Source organism: Gavia stellata, chromosome 18, assembly GCF_030936135.1.
Source record: "Gavia stellata isolate bGavSte3 chromosome 18, bGavSte3.hap2, whole genome shotgun sequence".
NCBI classification, from domain to species: domain Eukaryota; kingdom Metazoa; phylum Chordata; class Aves; order Gaviiformes; family Gaviidae; genus Gavia; species Gavia stellata.
This window is the reverse complement of record NC_082611.1, coordinates 6,660,400-6,676,430: the sequence shown is the minus strand read 5'-3', so window position 1 is coordinate 6,676,430 and position 16,031 is coordinate 6,660,400.

Genomic DNA, 16,031 nt, shown 5'->3' with positions numbered 1-16,031 from the left:
ACAATGTGGGACAGTGGCAAATCAGCCCAACACCATGATGATGGATGGTGAAGCAAATCACTCGATAACTGAACGTCCCCTTCACTTCCAGGCTAACTTCCACCCTGGGATGTCCCCACTGACTTTGGCTCAGCCACACAGAGCTCTGGGTGGTTCACCTGCAGAAAACAAACACACCGTACCTGCCTGGTGTGTCTCCATCTGCTTGGGATGCAGCCCTGTCCTGGTCCCTTGGAGCGGTGATGTCGGAGATGTGCAGCACAGGCACTGCTTTGTGGGCCCTGGGAGGGAGCGTTCGCCCGCCTCTGCAGCGTGCTCGTGTGCGGATGAAGGTCTTCAGGATACACTGGGAAGGATAAAAAGCATGTGTGTGCAAGCACAGAAAGCACATGGGGTTTTACCCACATGCCCAACCCTTGGCTAGATGAGGACAAGGGAAGGTGCCCACATTATTCCATGAATTGTGAAAACAAGAAGCCACTAACCACCCTCGTGTGCGTGCAGCAGCACAGATGGTGAATACAACAGGCACGCGTGTTGCGATGCACGCGTGCCCAAGCAGAGGCCATCGAAGCAAAGTCAAGAGGCACTTGGGCAGCAATTTCTGGTGAAGCCACTTATCCCATGGGCTCGGACCTTGGTGCACGCCCAGCACTGCCTCCACAGAAAGACATGGCAAAACGTCCGTCAGAACCCAGTGGAGGCTGGCACTGGGTACACGGGAGTTTGGAGATGCCAGCTCAAACCTCCACTCTCCGACCGACCCATGCAACCTGAAATAAGTCACTTCGTGTCCCCGTGGGGGTGGGAGTAACCCCAACATCGCTCCCCCCTGTGCGGCTGAGCCAGGGCTGGGGTGCAGCCTGGAGGGGCTACGCCATCCCCCCTGCACACACTAAGCCAGGGAAGGGTCCAGCTCACGGAGCCAGGGACCCCTTCTTCACCCTTCCCCAGTCCCCAGTGGAATAATTTACCTTTCGGAGCAAGTCCAAGATATTAATTAAGATAAATCTACCTCAATTTTGAGATTCTCTTATCATGTAATTTATCAAAATTATGTTAATTATTTCTGTAGGGCAGCAAAATTATTACCTCTTCCGTGTCTGATTTGTATTAATATTCATAATTTAATAATTCAGCATCCAAGCCATCTGGTTTGGGGAGCCACGCTCCTTCCCCTCCCTCCGCCAGAGCCAAAACGCTCCCGCCTCCCCGCTCCTGCGCCCATCCATGCAGCCCCCACCGAAGCCCAACCAAACCGTGCCACCAGCTCCTGTCAGCATCGGCGTCGGTGCCCCGCGGTCCCGCCAAGGGTGCCGTGGCGGGGTCCTGATCCCCCGGGGAAGGGGAGCAGCTCCTTCCCCTGCGCCGGGCTGAGCCTCTGTCACCGGCGCTGTCTCAGCCCGGCAGGTGAGCACAGCTGAATTGACATTTTCCACACTTTGTGATTTTTACACTGTAATTTGACATAATTAATGCCTACATTACTGCTGATAATTTAGCTAGTTAATTAAACTCGGAGGAGATAATTAAGGAGAGGCTACTGCTTGGACTGCTAATTGTTTTTGTCATTATTTTAGGGGCCCGACAGCTGCCGGCTGAGTCATCCTCCCCATCAGCTGATGGCCGCACGTGACCGTGGTGCCGTGGGTGCCAGGCTCGGGGCGCCCGGCGAAGCGACTGGGGGCTGCCGGCGGCTCGACCCACCATGGCCTGGCCGGGAGCCAGCATCCGCCGGCTCTGCGTCGCGCAGATGGCGAGCGGGGCCTCTGCAAACGCATGGCCTCAACGCTGCTCCGGCCGAGGACGAGTGCCCCCCGGTTTGGTGCTGGAAGAGAAGAGGAGAGACAGTGAGAGGTGTTTGCTGAGGAAGAATTGAGCGGTGGACAGGAAAGTGGCATCGAGCATGCCGGGGAGGGCAGACAATAGGATGCTCAGGTCATCAGTCCATGAAATGCCCCAGGTGCTGCCAGCTCGTGCTGCAAAGGGGATCTCGGTATGCTTTGGGGCTCACGTAGAAGCAGGGACACTAGCCACCCAGCCAGCTGGAGAGCAGAGCCAAGACCTACAATTCCCTATGCAGCGGTGCCACGTGCTCACCCTGGGTCTGGGGAAAGTCCATCTGCCTGCAAGCCCCCGGGCAGGCAGGGGAAGGAGAGCAGTCCATCATCCCCATGCGGGTGGCTTCTCTCTTAACCCCGCAGTGTTCAACCCAGCCCCGGCTGCACCGTGCTGTGCTGCTGCAGCATGTTCCTTCTCCTTCTTGGGTGCTCTGGCTTCATCTTTAACTGTGGATAACTCCAAACACTTACTGAAAGCAAAAGCAGATGGGCAATGAACCCATCTGGTCCTCAAAAAGCACATCAGCAGAGCTGAGTCCCTGATCCCCACTGTCTTTCTCGTCTCGTGGAGCCCTCTGCCAGCTCTGTCAGCATGCTCCCACGCTGTCTGCCCTAAGCCACCCCCTGCAAGACTTCAACAAAAGCCTGAGCTCCTCTAAGCACCAGCACCAAGTTCAAAATGACTTCATGCTTGTGTCTCTTCCATGCCAGGCCACTTGTTCCTCCATCCTGCTCAGCAAAGACCTAAAACTGGTGTGGGAGCAAAGGAGTCCACACCCCATGGCTGGTTGGGAGCTGCAGGAGCAGAGCACATCCTGGCCATTCCCCCTGCCTCCCCACAGCCCAGTGGGAGGAAGGCAGCTTGAGGGACAATCATGACCTTATTCCTGCTCCGTAGCAGCTGGAGCAGCTTTGTCTGGTCTTCCTGATGTGCAAAGTGTCCGCAGCTCACCCAGCAGCACCAGCCCGTGGCCCTTGGTGGCCAGCATCCCTCCTCACCACGGGCAGCCCCGCCAGGCTGTTCACTGCTGGAGATTTCTTTCCACCCTCTGCCTCCTGGCGAGCTCAGTGCTCTGAGCTGGAGGCCAGCTTGACATCTCAATCCGGAGATTAGGATGGAGACTGGTCACTTCCCAGTTCTGGCGAACACACTTCAAATAATTTGATTAATCATCTTAGCCCCACTCAGTGCAGTTGGCATCCTCCAGAATCAAAGCCTCTCCTGAAATGCTGTGTCGAAAAACCATAAAGCTGCTGTAAAGGTTCAACCAAGCATGGACCAAAGCAGAAGCTGGTACTCCAGAGGCTGTGCACTGTGTTGGCTAAATACTCCCTCTAAATATCTCTACAGCTAGCAGTCAGAGACATATGAGATGTGTAACAAATTGCATAGGGACTGCTTTCCTTCTCTCGCTGTTAGGAGGAGATTTTTTTTTTCCTTCTGCATTTCTATTTATCACAACGCAAAAAAGAAACGTGCCAAAATGGTTTTATATTTTCAGTTGGAACAACAACATTTGGACAGCCCCAAGGATAGCAATTGCAGTAATCATGAAAAAGTAATACTTTGCGCTTCTGTAGTTCCTTTCATCCAAGCATCTCACAGTACTTTGCAAACGTTGGCCCTGATCCTGCGGGGGCCTGTGCACATGGATCATCCTATAAGGGAATTTATTCTGCTGGGTTCAGCAAATCAGGACTGTGGGGCTCTGCAGAGCTCTGCAGTTGTTCACGTCCATGCTCACCGATCCAGCTGCTCCATCAGCACTCACGAGTGTATCTGAGGTATTTGTTGATATTTAAGTCTGAGCTCCTGGAGTCAGGGGATTGTTTCCATTTTTCAAACCTCTCTACTTTGTCAGCTTGGTGCAATCCCTACAACGGGAACCCTAAAAGCCCAGAAAGCAAAAGAAAAATAAGAGAAACCAAAAGTACTCTCTTTCCAGCGTGGTGCTTTTTTGCAGGCTTGTCTCTCTTTGGAGTTGTGCTTCAGGATTTCTGTATTTATTTTCACCAGAAGAGAGCAATTCCTGCACTCCAATACTCATAAAAGAATAAACCCAGCTGATCTCAGACTGCTCAGGGAAAGCCATGGCAGGGAGAGCAATTTGCCAAAATCTGCAGCAGTGAAAAGAATAAACCTCAAATGTCCTTGTTCCCAGTGCCTCCCCCTGCCAGAAAGACAACCACGATCCAAACAGTTGAGTGTTTGGTTGGAGTTTCTGCTGTCATTGTTTTCTTGCTTAAAATAAAAGAAGTTTTCTTTTTTGCTATATCCAATGCCCCAAAGCCCCACCAGGGAGATGAGGTCAAAAGCCCCCGTGGGCAGCACCCCTCCTTCACCCACTCATGCCCCAGCGCCAAAAAGTGGCCAACGTTCTAAACGAAGCTCAAGCTGTAGCCCTCTTGCAGGGCTCCTAGGGGTCATCCTCCCTCAAATGGAGACCTTGCGTGTCTCCCCTTTGGCCTTGGGCTTGACACCTCTGTGAAGGACATGCCATGGCTAATGAACACTCCTGCTACAGTGAGGCAGTGGGAGACAATTAGCATCCCCCACCTTGTGAAGCTATGGCTACAAGAGTGGTTTCCTTCAAGCAGGAAGAGGTGGTCCCTTCGTCCTCACACCGCAAGCCCGGCCTTGTCGGGACACCAGATTAATCACAATCGTAGGGACAATGGTGTTTTTACAAAGAGCCATGGACAAGCCATTGACGGTCTATCACTGGGACAGCTCGGCTGAGCAGGAATCGCTGTGCCACGGAGGCTCCCGGACAGCACCCGGGGCTTCGCTGGGCAACTCGAAGGTGTTTACAGCTACCCTGCAAAGTGTGGCCCAAGGTGACCAGCTACCAACCAGGGCTGATGGCCCTTCAGGGCTGTTTTCTGCTCCTGGGGGTCTTCCAGCAAACCATATGGCCTCTCTGTGCCCCAATTCCTTCCTCTGTGAGGAGGGACATATTTGACGCACTTGGAGATCTACGGCTGAGCAGCGCAGCAGCCTGTGGTTAAAATCCAGCAGAATTTCCAACTACCCTTTAACCTCTCTTACCTCTGTGCTATCTCCCAGATGAAATGAATCTCTCATATATCTGCTCAGTCCAGCATCTTCGTCCCAACAGAGACAGCCTCAGCCTTGCTTTCCCTAACCCCCTTTTCCTCCAACACACTCGTGCAGGCACACGCATGCGGGAAGGGCATCCTTAGCACTGGAGGGGAACAAGACGCAAAGGAAGAGCATTAGGTGGAATGAGAGATAGCAAAAGCACAGCCATATCAGACGTCTCCAGGCAAGATAACACGATAAATAATCAATCAATCCCTGCAAAATCCTTAAGTGCTTGATGTATCCTCCCGCAAATTGAATCACTTCTCCTACCAGGAAGTTTTCTCTTGTAAATAAATGAGAGCAGAAATGGCCCATATTGAAAAATAATGTTGTTAAAATCACTGATTAAGTTTTACACAAGCATATGAGAGCAAACTAAAAGGTTTTAGCTTTTTAATTTAAGAAATGAGGAATATGATATAATTTCAATTTGTGATGAGATAAGATGTTCTCGATATTGTGGCTTCAATTGGATTATATCCTAATGTACTTTTATAAAGTGTCAGGCTAGCTGCAGATTAAGGTATGTGTGTAATATTCTTTATTAACAATTTAATGGACTTGCTTTCACTCTATCCATCTTAATCAGTGTTTCCAGTCCACCTGGGAGATCTAGTTAGTGCAGAACCTGAAACTCCAACCTGATGAAAGAGGGAACTCAGTGATCCGTCAGTGTCAAAAACAAGAGGGAAGCACTGATAAAAGACTGTCGAGGATCATCTTTAACCTCCTGTCATCAGCACCACTCCAAAAGCTCTCAACAACCGCTCTTGGAGTCACTCAACGAGACATATGCCCTCCTCAGATCTGCATCCTTCCCCTGCCAGAATATTAAAGGGGCTTTTGGCAACAGGCAGGACTTCCCGGATCACAAAACATAGTTGCCTGATCTCGAGGGACCTGCTCCTATAATCCTATTTTACAGTCAAACACCAGTGCAAGAGCAGCCTGGTTGTGTGGACTCTCCAGCGCTCGTCCATAGTCTCTGCTCTGGTGCTTAGGCACTTCCATCTCATTTCCCTCTGAAATTTATTCATGACTAGTTTGTATCTGCATGTTCTGGTATCAACAGTGGCCTTTAGCTTAACTACCTCTTCTCCCTCCCTTGTGTTTATGTGCCTGTGCCACCACATCTCCTCTCAGCCTTTATTTTGTCAGGCTAAATAAGCTGTGCTTCTTTAGTCGCCACTCATAAAGGGGCTTTCCGATACCTTCCCCGCTCTAATGACCCCTCTCCGCACCTCTTCCAGTTTTCCAGACTGCACGCGGCACTCCAACTCCCACCGTGCTTCTAGCGCAAACGCTTTTCCATCTCCCCTGGAAACGCCACCTCTCCAGATCGCTCCAAGCACCCTTTTATTTAAGCAGCTGCTCCCACTGGCTGGCTCCTGCTTTCCAAGCACCCACCTCTCCCACCCTTAGACGCCCCAGGAGGGCTAAGTCCTCCACCCCAATCAAGGCCTTTCATGCTGCAGGTCTTGGTGAGAAATTGCTATTTCACACACACACGTCGACCCACCACGGGATGACCGGGATGGCTGGTGATACGCTGCATGAGATCTCACCGCAAGCTGGTACCCTGCCTCCCCCTTCCCTGCTGCTCAGACTGCCATGTGCATGCATAAACAGCGACTTGGTGCACGAAACCAGGAGCAGCAGCCTTGTAAATAATAGCCAATCAGGAGAAAAAAAAAATAAATGTATATACATCTCATCTCCTTTAATTCCCTTGCAATGCGATGATTCTGCAAGGGTGGGTCGGTCATAGCTGCAGGTGCTCCCGGACGGGGGAGGAGCACAAAAATGAAGTTGTTTGCGGCTTTTGATTCCATCCCTGGAATTATTTACAGCTGCAGGCAATATTAAACTATGTAGAGCAAGTGTCCTCATTTACATGCTAATTCATTTATACCCTCTGGATTGATTTCTCCAATTCATTTTCAGCCCACTAACTCTTCTGATATGAATTATATTATCACCTCCAGAACGGCAGTAGGGAAATGTGACGAAGCCACCCCAGCTCTTCTGATCTCTAATTGCCCTCGCTGTTCAGAGCTGGCGTGGCCAGCTGCAGCTTCCCCTCCTGGCTACCAGCACCCAGCTTCCTTCCATCTCCTGGAGAAAAACCAGCGGCGTGGCTTGGAGAGCCAATCACCCCACCTCCATCGCTCCATCCTATTCGGGGGAAGACCCAAGCGAGCGGACCTTGGGCTTGCTGCCTTTGGAAATTCCCTCTTTCTGCGCAGGAGGATGAGGAACCACCTCATTTCAAAGAGCAAAACCGAGGTCCATCTGTTTTCTGCAGCGGGAAGTCCTGGAGCCGTAAGGAAATTGAATTAATCCTCAACTTCTCAAGGGCCTTTCTGAGGCTTCTTAGCTTTTTACAGCAGCCTCACACCATACCTGGCCGACACGACACATCTCCAGGTCTCCCTGCCTTGGAATGAGGTACTCGCTGGTGGAAAGGACACAGTGCTCAGAGGATGGAGAAGAATCGGGAAGTCTGTCCACAGGTAGCAGCAGCTGGAAGCAGTCGGACTTTTCTCCCATCACTGTCACTGATGGATGAACGAGGTTTAGGTATCCTTTTCCAGGAGATGTATCCAAACACATTGGCTCACCTCTCTGGAAGACCTGGTTGATGTCTGCCAAGGTAACAGTGGAGAAAGGAACCGTCTCCTGCACTGACTCTACCTAAGCAGAAGGGTGAGTTTCCAGGACACCAGCTGGACATGAAGGAGGGGAGAGAAGCCATTAACAAACAGAGGAGGGCACATGCAATGATGCAGGGTGCAGTGCAGGGCTGCCTGCCTCCCCATCTCCCTTCAATAGCTGCAAAGTTGTGCAGAAGGTTAAACCTCAGCTTCCATAACAAGGTGGATTTCATCAGCCAAATATCTCATTGACTAACCATGACACCATTTTCAGTCGTGGACCAAATACACAGGCCAGATTTTGCTCAGAAAGTCCATTAAAACCCTACCCCTCTGCAGAACAGGCCTTTCACTATTATTCTTCATGATGTTTCAGCATTTGATTTCTCGTTTTTTAAAATTTTTTTGTTTGGTTTTTTTTGTTCCAGGATTGTTTGTCCCTTCATCTGTGGCATGGGTTGATGCCCCTTTAGCAGAGGGCATCTTTTCCTCTCTGACTCAGTGTTTTGGCATTGACTTTTATCACTGGTTATGACTGAACTCTAAGTAAGGGATAGGGATGTTCTGGGTCTGCGGAGCCCTGGCACATCCTCCCGCCCTGCAGCCAGATTCGGGTGCATCAGCCCTGTAGCAGAGGCAAATCCGCCTCCTTGAGCTTGAGTGAGTTGTGGCAGGACACCTCTGTGTATATCCTCCAGAGACTATATCAATGCTTTATAGGCACTGGTTATTCAAGGTGCAAACCCAACTCCAGTACCCATTTGAGTTGGCAGCTGAGCGATCCATCAAGAAGAAAAAGCTCAGGTGGACAAAATGTCCAAGTCTGGACCACTGTGGTTCAGGCTGGCCAGAAACTTCCCCCTCCCTTTGGCCCGAAGAGTCCTTCAGCACAGAAATCCAACTTGTGGGACAGACACCAAACACTGTGGTACATACAGACACATCCAAACTGGATAAACACACATGGCATTTAGTATTTTAAAGACTTCTGGAAGCCTTTCTACAGCCTAACTCCTTCCATGCTCTCACACCCAGTGTCTTGTTTGAACAGCATGCAGCCAGGCAGATATGCCAGAGGGACTGAAAGGTCCAGGACCATTGGAAGTTAAATGGGACCACTTCCCCTCCAAAATCCTGGGCAAAATGAAAGCTATAGGGAAATTAAGAAATTTTTTCTGGCTGGCAGGGAAAGGAGAGCTCTTTGTTCCTGATTTACACCGTCTGAAACAATTAACTTGTGAAAGCCGAGATACCGTTCCCCTTGGCATCCAGTGTTTATTATGCTTCAGACCATTTCAAATGAGCACTTGAAAAGGAGAGGGAGCCTCTCTGCCTCCTGATCACTTGAGGGAGGGAGAAAGTTGTCCTAAATGGAACAACAGACTGTCCCTTCTTAATGCCACTTCAAAGCTCCTTGGACAGGAAAATTGATAATTGCGTCAAGTACAGTTTTTCTAAACTTCATCATTTAGCGCTGAAAACTGGGCTATTGAATTCATATAGTTCTTTGATCAAGACCAGTTAATTAAGTTATTCCCTTGATATGACTCTTATCACTTTAGTGCCAGACCTACATCACACTTACGCAATTCACATACTGGCTTTGATACGCATCATATAAGCTTCCCACACCATAATCACTGGGTTTCTATAGATCTGCTGCTACCTTACCAGTTTCACCAATAGGACGGTCTATAGATCAGCTATTAAAAGAGCGATTGTGCAGCCCAGAAGGCTCCTGGACAAACTGTAACAAGAGAAGTTACATACGAACTGAAACTAGACCAGTGATTTCTTCCAGAGCTTGTAATTTCCATTTACAAAGTCTCAGTGTCGCCCTGTCTCCTTTTTGAAATATATCCAGCAATACTGATAAAAAGTATGCAGCTAAGTATTTATTTTAGCCTCATCAGCAAGACAATTGAACTTGATCTATCCTTTTGCTGTTCTATTGCAACATCACACTATGAGTAAAAAAAGACTGTAAAATCAAGTGTGAATTCTGAAATACGGCAAACCCTTCACTGCACTAAGTCACAGGCATCTCTGTTTAAGCAGGTTTTCCCTGCTTTCTCCCATCCATTCCCCTCCCACACCCCCTAGACCATCTTCTGCACTGGCCACCTCTCACAGAGGTTGTTCCATGGCCTCTCCTTGCCACAGCGAATGGTTTCTCTACCCCATGCAGCTTTCGGTGACCCCTGTCATTCCTTCCCACCCGATACCTCCTGATCCTTCATCTTCACAGCCCTCCTCTAGCTGCCCTCTGTTTCTGACCAACCATCCAGGGGCTCATTCAGCAAATCCTCCTCCTCCACACTTCTGCTTTCCACAGAAGAGTGACAAGCTCCAATTTAGGTCTCCACAGTTTTCCTTGGGCTTATCCCCTTAAACCGGATTAGCTAATGTCTTAATGCCAGTGACACCAGTCACAGCTCACCATCTGATCCTGCCTTTCAGGATTTGCTGCGTCTATGCACTTTCCACCATTAAACTAGATCCTGTGATCTTTCCTTCCAAGTCCTCCAACTCCCCGTCACCATCACCCTGCCACCCTGGACTGCTAGTTATACCTTTCATATCTAGGAGGTGCCCAGATCTCCTCCTCCTTTCCTCACCCGACACCTCCAGGGTCTGAACTCTTCCAACTCCCTGACTGCCTTTGTGCTTTACTTGTTTTGATAGCTACAAGTTTCTCTTCCAGACCGTCTCCTTCACCTTGAGATACAGCCCCCCCTGGAAAACTCACAGCACCCCTTCCTTGGGCCTCCTTGAGGCAAAATCTTGAGGCAAACAGTTCAAGGTCTTGTTTCCACTCATCTGACTCATTCCCGTATTGAACCTGCCTGTGGTCTCCACACCACTGATTTGGCGAGGCCCAGCCCCAACACCCCTGTCCTCTGGGCTTTGTTCACTCTTCCCATCTCAGGGCTTCCTTCCCCACTGCCTTTTACACACAAACCAGCCCACATGGTAACTCCTCTTGCCTCTTTTAAATGCCCTTTACAGACCCGCATCCTTCCCAAGCCTGCTGTTCCTGCGCTCCTTCATTCTCCATCCATCTCCATCGTAAGGTGGAGATGCCGCTGCTGCGGAACTCTCCATTAAGCAGTGCCGAGCAGTTGCATCAGGAAGTCATTTTCCTCCCACCTCCATCCCTTTGCCCAAAACCAGCTCATAAACACCTTGGGGTCAAACCAAGTACTTCATCAAACTGCCTGTCCTGATCACCTCTGTGTTCCTGACTTTTGGCTGGTCCCCTGCTCTCTAGGTGAGGGAGGTGAGGGACTCTCCTTAGCCCAGGAAAACAAGTGTTACAGGGCAAGGACCAGCCTGCAGCTCCTGAGGAGGTTCTGTACCTGGCACCCACTCGCAACCAAGGGGAAGACATGGTGTGAGCTGCAACTTTCCATTATGGTCCTTCCTTGCTGGGATGTGATGGAGGAACCATCGAGAGCAGCGTGGAGGAAAGGCAGGCAACGGTGGGCTCTGGCTCTTGGCCCGCTCACTCTCATCATGCTTCTGGGTGCTCCCCAACATCCCCACCACGGCTCTCTCTGGTCCCCAGCTCATTGCATGATGCAAAAAAAAGTCACGTTCTCTTTATCGATCAGGCTGTTCCTCCCCACACATGTTCCCTTTGTCCCCCCCCAAAATAAAACCCCAACTGAGAAGAGTCACCAGCTGGAGTTTAATTTCAGACTCCAAGGCGTATCTGGAGCCAATTTGCAATGCGCTTACTCCGAAAATCACCCTCCCCTGTGACGCTTGACAGCTCCAGACCACAGTCCTGCTCTCAGCTCCTAAGGAAAAATGTTTTAATTTGTCACAAACCAATTATAGCGTCTCATCTATCCCTGAATTACTCATCTTGGCTACAGTCTAGGACAAAGGGCCCCTCTGAGAGGAGATTAGACATGGATATTAACAAGAGAAAAAGTGTCCACTGTCTCACCTTGCTGGGGACGCGGCTTCCAACGAGACAGGAAAAGGAAACCCCTCCTGAGTGACAGCCGGAGGGAGGGCTCCCATCCCACAGCAAATCCCTCGTTTCATGCGGAAGAATAGTCACGACAAACTCTGTATTCAAATAATATTCATGCATGGCAGATAACAGAGTCACGGCTGGCAGAGCTGCAACATGAATATAAATAACCTTCGCTCCCTTGGCTGCTGCCACAGACGCTTTGCCACTGTGCCAGAGCGTGGGTGAAGGGGCTGTCAGCGCGGTGCATGGAGAGGGGAGGAGGGTGGGTGCTCCAATGGGTGCAACTGCCTCGTCCAAGCTCCACGTGCCACCCTTCTAATGAATCCCATGGACTCCCAGCAAAGAGGTCCTCTCCAGCCACCTCCTCCCACCCCAGCTGCCAGGCATATTGGCTGTTCTCGCAGGGCGCACCAGCATCCCTCCAAGTTCTTGCTTTGGACTGAACCTAGCTCCCCAGGCCCCAAGTCCCTCCATATCAGTGCTCCATCCTTCCCTTCCCAACCCCATGCTGGCGTCGGGCATTACCCTTCAGCCTGACAGCCAAGGACCAGGCTGTCACCTTCCGTGCTGAGACACAGCCTTGAGGATGCTTTTGATCTGTCCTGTCTCCTGAGCAGCTCGGGTACCGATTCATCCAGCTGGAAATGGGAGGTGAACACTCAAAAACAGCACCCAAAGCTCTCATAGGCAAGAGGCACTTTGCATTTACAGTCCCAACCCCAACGAGCCCTGGCCACTTAGGCTCAGCAGCAGCGACAAAAAGCTGGAGGCAGCGCTGACCTCTCAGTCAGCTGGATAAACCGGATGGGTTGCTGCTCCGTCTCAAGTTGACTCGAGGCATCTGAGGGCAGCCACGATGCTCCCTTCCTCTCCGTGCCTATTGCAGATCAGCTTCTTCCTCGGATGAAGAGGGAGACGATGAAAGCCAATTTTCCTTTGTGCTCATGGCGAATAATTTGGAGAATTCCCCTTGTTTACTCAGAACTGCTAATGATGCGTCAGAAATTACCTCTGAGATTGTAATTAAAGAAAACGGCAGAAGAGAGAGAGAGACATACACACACACACGCTGCCTAATCACAGCTTCATCTGTACGTCTTGAAGTGCTGGAGCAGACAGTGGCCTCCCTGTTACCCCAAGCCTACAGAAGGACCCCTAAGAGCCTCCTAAATGGTAGAGGCTTAGGGATGCAGCCCCCAGGCTCCATACAGTCCCCCGCACTCCTCTTCAGCTACAAAGAAAGCAACAGCAGCACTCTGGGTATCCAGGAGCTGATGAGGCCACGAACCCAACTGGAGGCCATCAGGAAATGAAAGGGAAGCTCAGCCCCCTTAAAACCATTTTGGAAGTGGAGCAGCTGACCTAGAAGAGCAATTAAGCTCTCAGTCATCACTGAAATGCAGACACCCACATGCACACAGCAACATATCAGTCAACCCCCTGCTAGCCTGACCTCGGGGTTCAGCCTCTGATGGGGCTGGAGCAGAGCACAAACAGTCCTTTACGTGGAGAACAGAGAGGAATTTGATTCCTGTTTGGTTACAGGAGGGTGCCTGGATCGCCTAATTACTCAGGGGTGACCACTATGGAGGGGCAGCCAAGAGCTGGTTTCCCAACGCCTCCCTCCCCGCTCAGTCCCAAGGGCAAATCCTCCTGCTTTGCCTCTTGGAGGCACTTCCACAAGACGAGCAAAGCTGCTTGCGCCGGGAGAGCAATCGGGGGTCAGGCGGGGGAATCGGCTCAGCCAAAAGCAGCCAGCTGGAAAAAAGCTGTTCCCTTTTTCCATCCTAGCCAACGGCTTAGTTTGTCTAGGGCTCGTTTCAAGCCTTGGATTAGAAGAGTGGTGAAAATGCAAATCCTGTGAGTCCCAAATTCAAGGTAGAGGAAGGAGGAACAAGCTGGGCTGTCCCCGTGTTCACAACCAGCAGTTGTCTGGGTGTTCAGGAGCTGTGGGGCTGGGCAGGCTGCACGGGGCTTGGTACCGGTAGACCCTGGCCACGACCAGACAGCGCTCCATCGGTACAGACGAGTTTGGGTCTCTGGGCAGTATCCATTTGGATCACTACTGCACTATTTATCCCCTCATCTCTGGTGTAGAAATAATTGAGGTCAGTCTTGAAGTCAGCCTCACACCAGCCCATAAACTCCTGTTCCCAGGGGCGCAGCAAGGAAGGCTGGGGCCCTGTCTCCACTCCTGTTCTCAATATTTCTCTGCCTAGAGATGACTTAAACCTTTTAAACGCACATAGCATTTCCAGGTGCACCTCATATCCCCTAGACCATGGTTATCATCTCCAGCAGGCTCCAGATGGGAAAAGCAGCAGAGTTTTCCCTTCAAAACCTCTTCTTGGAGGCAGGTCAGCACATAGCTGGCAGGTGTAACGAGTGCCTGCTTTCTGGCAGCAGTTAGCCTTCTCACGAAAGCAAACCCTACAGCAGATCAAACCATGCAGTCGTGGCCAATGCAGGGCCCCAGGACTTGTAGTTCAGGCACCTTGTGAACACATTCCTGCGTAGACCCATCTCCTGCCTGCCTTCAAGTTAGGTAAAGGTTAAACTGCCCCGTGTCTCCTGGAGAGTGAGGGATTGGGTGCATTTGGATGATGCTGCCACCCCCAAATCCATACAGACTAAATTTCTTGAGGATGGAGAATCTCAGCCTGAAAAGATGAAAGCCCAGCAATAATGACAGCCTGGGATAGCTGTAGGAGGGGGACCTACTCATTAGGAAGGGTGTTTCTCTCCTACAGCAGAGGTGGTTTCAGCTCCCTCCCTCTTGCTGGCAGCCCCACGCAGGCAGGTTTAATTCTGGGGATTTGCTGCTGACACCCAGGCCTGGGAGAGGGGCCCTCCTCACTCCCCTCATCTTTACACACAGCCCCAGGAAAGAATGAACTTCCTGACAAGCAGACCAGGATGGCGAGGCACAGCATGCCAGCCCCTGTGGTCAGCATGTCCCCCAAAACCAGCTCGTCTGCCCCTCTGGGCGAGAACGGGTGAGCATGGAGCAAAGAGTGGGGTGACAGCACTTTCATCAGCGTTTTACCTGATGAAACCGTGGCTCAGCCATTTGGGTCACCAATGCCACAGGACAACCATGGCAGAGCAAGCTCTGCCTCTCTTCTTCTCCCTCAGACTGCTGGCTAGGCTGGGATCCCACAAGGCTTGGGGACACGCGTGATGCTAAAGCAGCAAGGGGGAAAATGCACTTACCTGAGAGCCAGGAGGAGTTTGACACGTAAACGAAATCACTGAGAAACCCCTTGGTGCTCCTGCTCTCCCAGGACCTGTAGCTGGTCTGCAAGCTCTGGGAAGGGGAGCCTCTCCATCACAGGTACGCCAAGCTCTTGCTACTGCTCACAGCTCCAGAGAGGGGCCGTCAGCGCTCACAGCGACCAGGGCACCCTACACCCAGTAACCCACATCCAAACTCACACTGGGACTCTGAGATTTGCTCCAGCAACTCTTTATTGGACAAAAGCATATGCAGGTACAGGGTGACCCACACATGGCACACACTGTGGGCACCAGGAACCCCTTTGGACACTTGGTACCTCACCCAGCATACCTCTGCGGTGCCCAGGGCGGGCTGCCTGGGTCAGAGAGTCCCACTGCCACCTCGTGGGTAAGGGACGCATCGCCTCTGCTTTGCCACCGGGCACAGCGGTCAGCAAACCTCCTCCCTGCAAAATCCCAGTCCCTGCTGGAGAACAGGACCTGGAGAAACTTCAAAGTACCTGGCTTGGAGGGAGGAGGGAAGTCCACACATACCAGAGCTAGAGGCATCATGAATTAATCTGATCTTTCCCTGCCTGTCTCCATCCCTGTTCCCCAGGTTGACTGGGAAGAGAGGATGCTGCCACACAGGGCAGGTGTCTGGCTGCAGTCACTGGGCTGAGGGAAGAGCAGAAAGATCCACTGCCAAGAGCCCAGGACCTGCTCGTACTTTCCTGGTCTCACCAAGCTGAACCGCAGCACCCCTTGAGGGCGCTGGCTGTCCAGGGACGGAGCCTCAGGATTGAAATATTGGTCCCCTGCAGAAGACTCACAGGTGAGGCAAACCCATTAATTCCCTTTTGCTCCCAGTTAGCACCAGGTTGTTAAAAGAAGACTTCTGTTCATTTTCAGCAGGATGGGCCACAGACAATGAAAACCCTGCTTCACCATGCAGTCAGAGAAAGAAGGAAGCTACAAGTCTCCCCCATAGAGCGAATGAAGCAGTGAGCAACCCCTCATGGCTTTGAGAAACCAGCCTACAGCACCTCCCAAAAGGAGGTTTGGAAACAGAGCACTATTGCTGAAACCGCTCCGGGTCTAGGACGTCCCACCCCATAGATACAGAGGTGGTTCTGCTCTCTGCCTCCCCCCAGCTGTGGGGCCTGCAGCTCCAGTTTGCACTGGCATAATAAGGGGGAGACCCGCAGTCTCTCGTGGCCCATAGC